The 5,415-nt window shown below is 42.4% G+C and overlaps 1 long non-coding RNA gene across 1 annotated transcript; it reads right to left on the reverse strand.

Annotated features, from left to right (window-relative positions):
• Nucleotides 1–1,456: 1,456 nt before the first annotated feature.
• Nucleotides 1,457–4,992, reverse strand: LOC103629313 (uncharacterized). Its single transcript, XR_002262697.3, has 3 exons — nucleotides 4,653–4,992; nucleotides 4,482–4,564; nucleotides 1,457–1,585 (listed from the first exon to the last, which is right to left on the reverse strand). It is a non-coding gene; the product is annotated as an uncharacterized lncRNA (long non-coding RNA).
• Between the last annotated feature and the right edge of the window lie 423 nt (nucleotides 4,993–5,415).

Here is a 5,415-nt window from a genome sequence, read left to right on the forward strand (position 1 = left end):
CTTCTCTGTAATGGTATTCGCTCCGATACCAGCTGTGGCGGAACCGCCCGAATTATTCCAACTTAAGTGTCTAAGTCCCGCCTTAGAGGATAGACCACACTTAAATAGGAATAACCCGTCAGTCCCTCGGATCTAGTCCGATAAAGCCACTTAACCAGGATCGAATACCACTAGCTCACTCGAAGGTGAGGCACAGAGAAATACAATAAAGCATAATACCACAAATTTAATAAGTATCAATAGTGATTACATTATCGGAGTTTCAGAAATAATAACCATAAATTTTTATTGCAACGGAAATAACTAACAGAGAAAACCGAGTAACATGGCGAAGCCTGGCCACGCTACTCCTCCTGGTCCTCTCCTGCGGAAGCAATAACCCTCTCGACCATCTATCCCGGTGGCAGGGATAAAGGCCAAGTCACACCATCAACAAATCAACCTAAGGAGTACCTGCAAAAATTATGCCACAAGCAAGGCTGAGTATACTAATACTCAGATAGACTTACCCGGTGTGAGGAGTCTACTCCTCTACCTCTAGACATGCAGCTGTTTGGCTGAGGGGTTTGGTTTTCCAAAAGCACTAGCTGAGTCTAAAATCAAGTTTTAGCTTTTCAAGTTTTAGTATGCTCCTTTTTAAACTAGATGAGTACCTAGCTACTCATACATGGTATCAAACATTTTTACCAACCAACATATTTTTGCCAGTCACCTCATTTCCACTTATTACTCAATGCAGTACAATGGATCAAGCAGTCTCATTAGCTGCGAGAAGCAGACGATTCGAATCGAGTTTTTATCCTTGCAAGGTAAACCTAAACACACGACATGCAGGGGCACTCCGTCCCCACACACATCAACCGTCCCCATCGATTCCCCGTCAGCAGAACAGGGCTCACCGCCTTGGCGTACAATGCCTCACTGACCCCGACTGGCCGTCGTGCAGTGACCGCACTTGTACCCACCATAACCGGAATGGGAGACCTCGTCTCAGGTCGCGTGAGGGGCAAAGTCTACTGCCAGGTTCAATCAGGTACTAGGCTTACCGATTTACCATATTTCTCGGTATGTGTTTAGTACGTTCAAACGCTTGACACAGGTATCCGCACGTTAATCCTTATTCAAATTTTCATCTCGTAGACCACGCGTCCCCATGGACCCGTGTCCACAGACCATCACCATTCTGTTATCAAAGTGGATACAACCAATCCCTGACCTCGCGCGAGTGCTAGAAAAATCACTCGACTTCTACCGAGATCCCTAATTAGCAAAGCAGCTACTCGACCTAGCATACTAGTATCCATCTCAAAAAGGAATCCTGAGTTCATGCAACTAGGGTTTCAGGCAACTCCTACACTTAAGTGCACAATACAAGCCTACAAACATTAAGTGCAGTAAAATAGCAGATATAACGGTTATGCATAAAACCGGGGCTTGCCTTTATTTTGACACTTAGATAGTGTTTGCTGGGGTGGGTACTCGCTTGGCGAGCATCCAGTGGTTAAGTCCATCCTTCCTTGGGTCGTCCACCAACGGCATCCTGTGGTTGGCACCATATCACGTGCACGATCACCATCTCTCGGTCCTAAATGAGATGCAAGATGCATATGTATGAATATAATGAAAAGTTATCACAAGATATACAATACACGGTAGCGAACTAAACACCAAGTAGTAAGACACCGCAACGACTATACGCAAGCGCTAGCTATTCGTACGTTATCAGCGTTCATCATTAACACCATTAACAAGACGACCATATCTTATTTATTTACGCAACATAAATACGATATCACAGGTACACACATTTATTTAATTGCTACGACTTTGCATTAGTTCTATTGATCACACAAAAGTATCACAAACAAGTTTAACAGAGGACTGATGCATCCAAGTCGACGGACTCATCTATCACAATCAACTACAGCAAGCAAGCACCTTAATCATGGAACACATGTTAGTCTATGTTTAGCCATTACGAGTCTATGTCCGCTAAGTGCTAACTAAGCATTTTTAGCCCAACGGGTGAACTCAATCATCAAATGGGCACTTGCAGATTTTTGGACAGCAATACAGCAGTCACTTGTTTTAATCATAACTTTTCAAATATGAATCCAAAAATAGCAAACTAGGACTTTTTGGAAAGCTTAAAAAGTGAACTACAACTTTGGTATTTTTACCTCCACAGGATTCAGCACTTAGCAAGGCCAAACAGTGCTAACACAACAGTTCTGTCCAGATTTGGACAGATTCAGACTTGCAACTTCAAAAATTCACAACTACAGATTCAGACATCCAAACAAGGTGATCCTAGACTTTCTGGAAAGCTAATTAAATGGTCTACAAATTATTTATAAACATCCCTGGCTGGTTTAATATGTATCAAGGGTAGAATACGCGATGAAGGCTGTGCTGTCCAGAATTGGACAGATTCAGTCTTCACATTTGAAACATTCATAACTTAAACTTCAGATCACCAAAAATAGTGATCCAAGACTTTTTGGAAAGCTTAGAAAAAGCACTACATAACTTATATAATCACTAAGAAGTTATTCAATGTTTAACTAAATCAAACAACACAGTTTTTGAAATCTGTTCTGACGGTGGACAGAACACAGCAAGCAGTTTGTAAAATTCATAACTCTTAAACTATCAGGCCTGTGGTTATGAAATTTTAACACAAGCAAGATAACAAAAACATCTACAACTTTCGTATAACAACCATGAACTGATTGCAACATTAAATTGAGCAACCAATGCAGTTTCTGAAATCTGTACAGAATTTGGACAGATTCAGTTACTGAATTTGTAAAAAGCATAACTCCTAAACTGTCAGACCTATGGCTGTCAAATTTTAACACCAGCAAGATAATAAAGTTCTCTACCACTTTTCTATAGCACATATCTACAGAAAACATCATTTAGTTCATCAAACATACCGCACAACTAAAACAGTGCGTGCAGTCCAAAACAGCAATCAATGAATTTCAGTTTCTATATAATTCAAGAATTGCCATGATCTAGAGATTTGAATTATTCTAACACTTTACCATTTGTTAGAGTTAAAACAATCAAATGAGGACCAACAAGTCAACTTGCAAATTTTATTCAAGTCATTTAGTGCACTAAAACTACTACAACCAATCAACGACGCATTCTCTATAACAATCAATATCGAAGCGCTTTTCACCAATAGTTTGCATCTTAATTTAGACATCACCTGAGCACTACTACTTTTCATCCATGACCATAACCACACACATATAGACTACAATACACAATTCATCGTGACTACGAGCTTAACCAAATCATCGAACAATTTGGCTAACTAGAGCAACGACACGGTCCACTCGACAGCATACACGTCGACTTGCCTATTACTATCGCAATCCAAGTCACAACATATATATATAACAAACACTTAACAAAATCGACTCCTATTTAACATGAGTTGGCTAATCATAGTAGAAGACTTAGCGAACCATTTAGACATTGCAACTCAAAACATGGGTGGGAGCAAGTTAATTAATGTTTCTTAACCTTTTCTCAACTTAAATTGGACAACACACAAGTCACTTAAAACACCATATTTTAGGAGGTCTAACATAGAGACATTAAAACATGACATAAAACTCCATAAGACTTACACTGGCTACTGAAGACCTAAAGCACTTATGGGCATGTGTTATCTGACTGTTCTTCAATTTTAGCAAGGATTGACTCATGAACGCTACTTGCCTCCAATAGTTATTGGACTGCGATAACACTCGTATAAGACCTCTAATCGACCAACAAGACATTTATTTATCCAAAGGGGCATGGAATGCAATATTTGACAAGGCAAGGCATCGACCCGCCATACCACAGAAAGCATGACGACACCGACAAATGCTATCAACTAATCGTTTTTTTAAAAATATTAAACTTACTTCTCGCTTTACCACTACACCACCCTTTAGTCACGTGACCATCGGGAGAGTCCTTCACACGATTATACAACAGCAACCTAAATGTCGGGTCACACAATACATACATATTTCTTTGTTGCGAGTATAACCATATTACGGCATATACCCGCGCACCGCAATTAAATATCTCACGCCACCACTACTATAATACACCACGACACACACACATACGTGTACTAATTCAATCCTCACATCACATATATTTCCAAACTTAATCATCACATAAAACAAGCATGACACGCGTGTTTACCAAAACATGAATGCGACCTTGCCACGGCATACAATCCAAACATTTTATGCCCACATCTAATCAAACACCACTATACACCACATCGACCCAAAACATAATTAGACAAACTACAAATCGCACACCTCAACAACCGCTTATTCTTTAACCGCAAATGCGAGCCTACTAACGTGTATTGCCGAAACATATTACACACATCCACATATATACATGCATTGTCCGACATCAACCAAAGCGTATGTATTATAAACTATAAATCAATCAACCTGAACGGGTCGTGACTAGACGCATGGCTGTCCACATGGCTCGGTATTTCGTCGAACGGGCAAGGCACGACGTCGACCACTAGCTGCGAAAACACACAATTTGTTGGCGGCAGCTCATCGAACATCACACACATTGGAAAATAAACATCGAGAACAGCGGGGGTTTCTCACCACGGTTTTCGACGGCGTCGCGGATGGGCTGCGCAAAACAGCGAGCACACGGCGGGCGTCGACGGCGTGCTGTCCACAGGGCTCCACGAAACAGCGAGCCGGCAGTATGCGGCTTGCTGCACATTTTTACGAACAGCCGGCGGGCTCGACGGGGAACAGCGAGGAGGGGGCTCGCTGTTTGCAGAGGAGGGCACAGGGAAAAATTTCTGGGCGTCCATGGGAGAGAGGGCGCTGCGTAGGGCTGCTGCTCGGCCAGGGAATGGCGCTCACGCCATGGCTGGAGCTGCAGCTGCCGTGGGAAAAACCAGAGAGGTGGACTGCGTAGGGGAGAAGAAGGTGGCTGGTGGCGGCTGGGAAAAGAATAGGGGTGGGAGTGCAAAACAGCCAACGGCAAGGGAGAGGGTTCCGTATTTATAGAGAAACCCTAGGGCTAGGGTTGCTTAGTGGGCTGGGCCGGGCTGGGCCAAAACACGAAATCGGGCTGCGCTAAATATTTTCCGGAATAAATATGCTCCTGCGGAATTCGCCGCTACGGAGAAACAGAGCGAAAAGAGTTCGGACGAACGGAAGATTGAGCAATTAGTTCGACAGAGAGTTTGATTTGAATTTGCTCGGAAATAATTCCCTACGCGTGATTCGAAAATAAATTGTCCTGAGATTTGATCGATTTTGGATTTTTAGTCGGAGAAGGCGAATCGTGATATTTTAAAATCGCTGTCGATACGGGGTTTTGAGTTCAGTCCAGACATGAGATATTTGGCCG

Source organism: Zea mays, chromosome 6, assembly GCF_902167145.1.
Source record: "Zea mays cultivar B73 chromosome 6, Zm-B73-REFERENCE-NAM-5.0, whole genome shotgun sequence".
NCBI lineage: Eukaryota > Viridiplantae > Streptophyta > Magnoliopsida > Poales > Poaceae > Zea > Zea mays.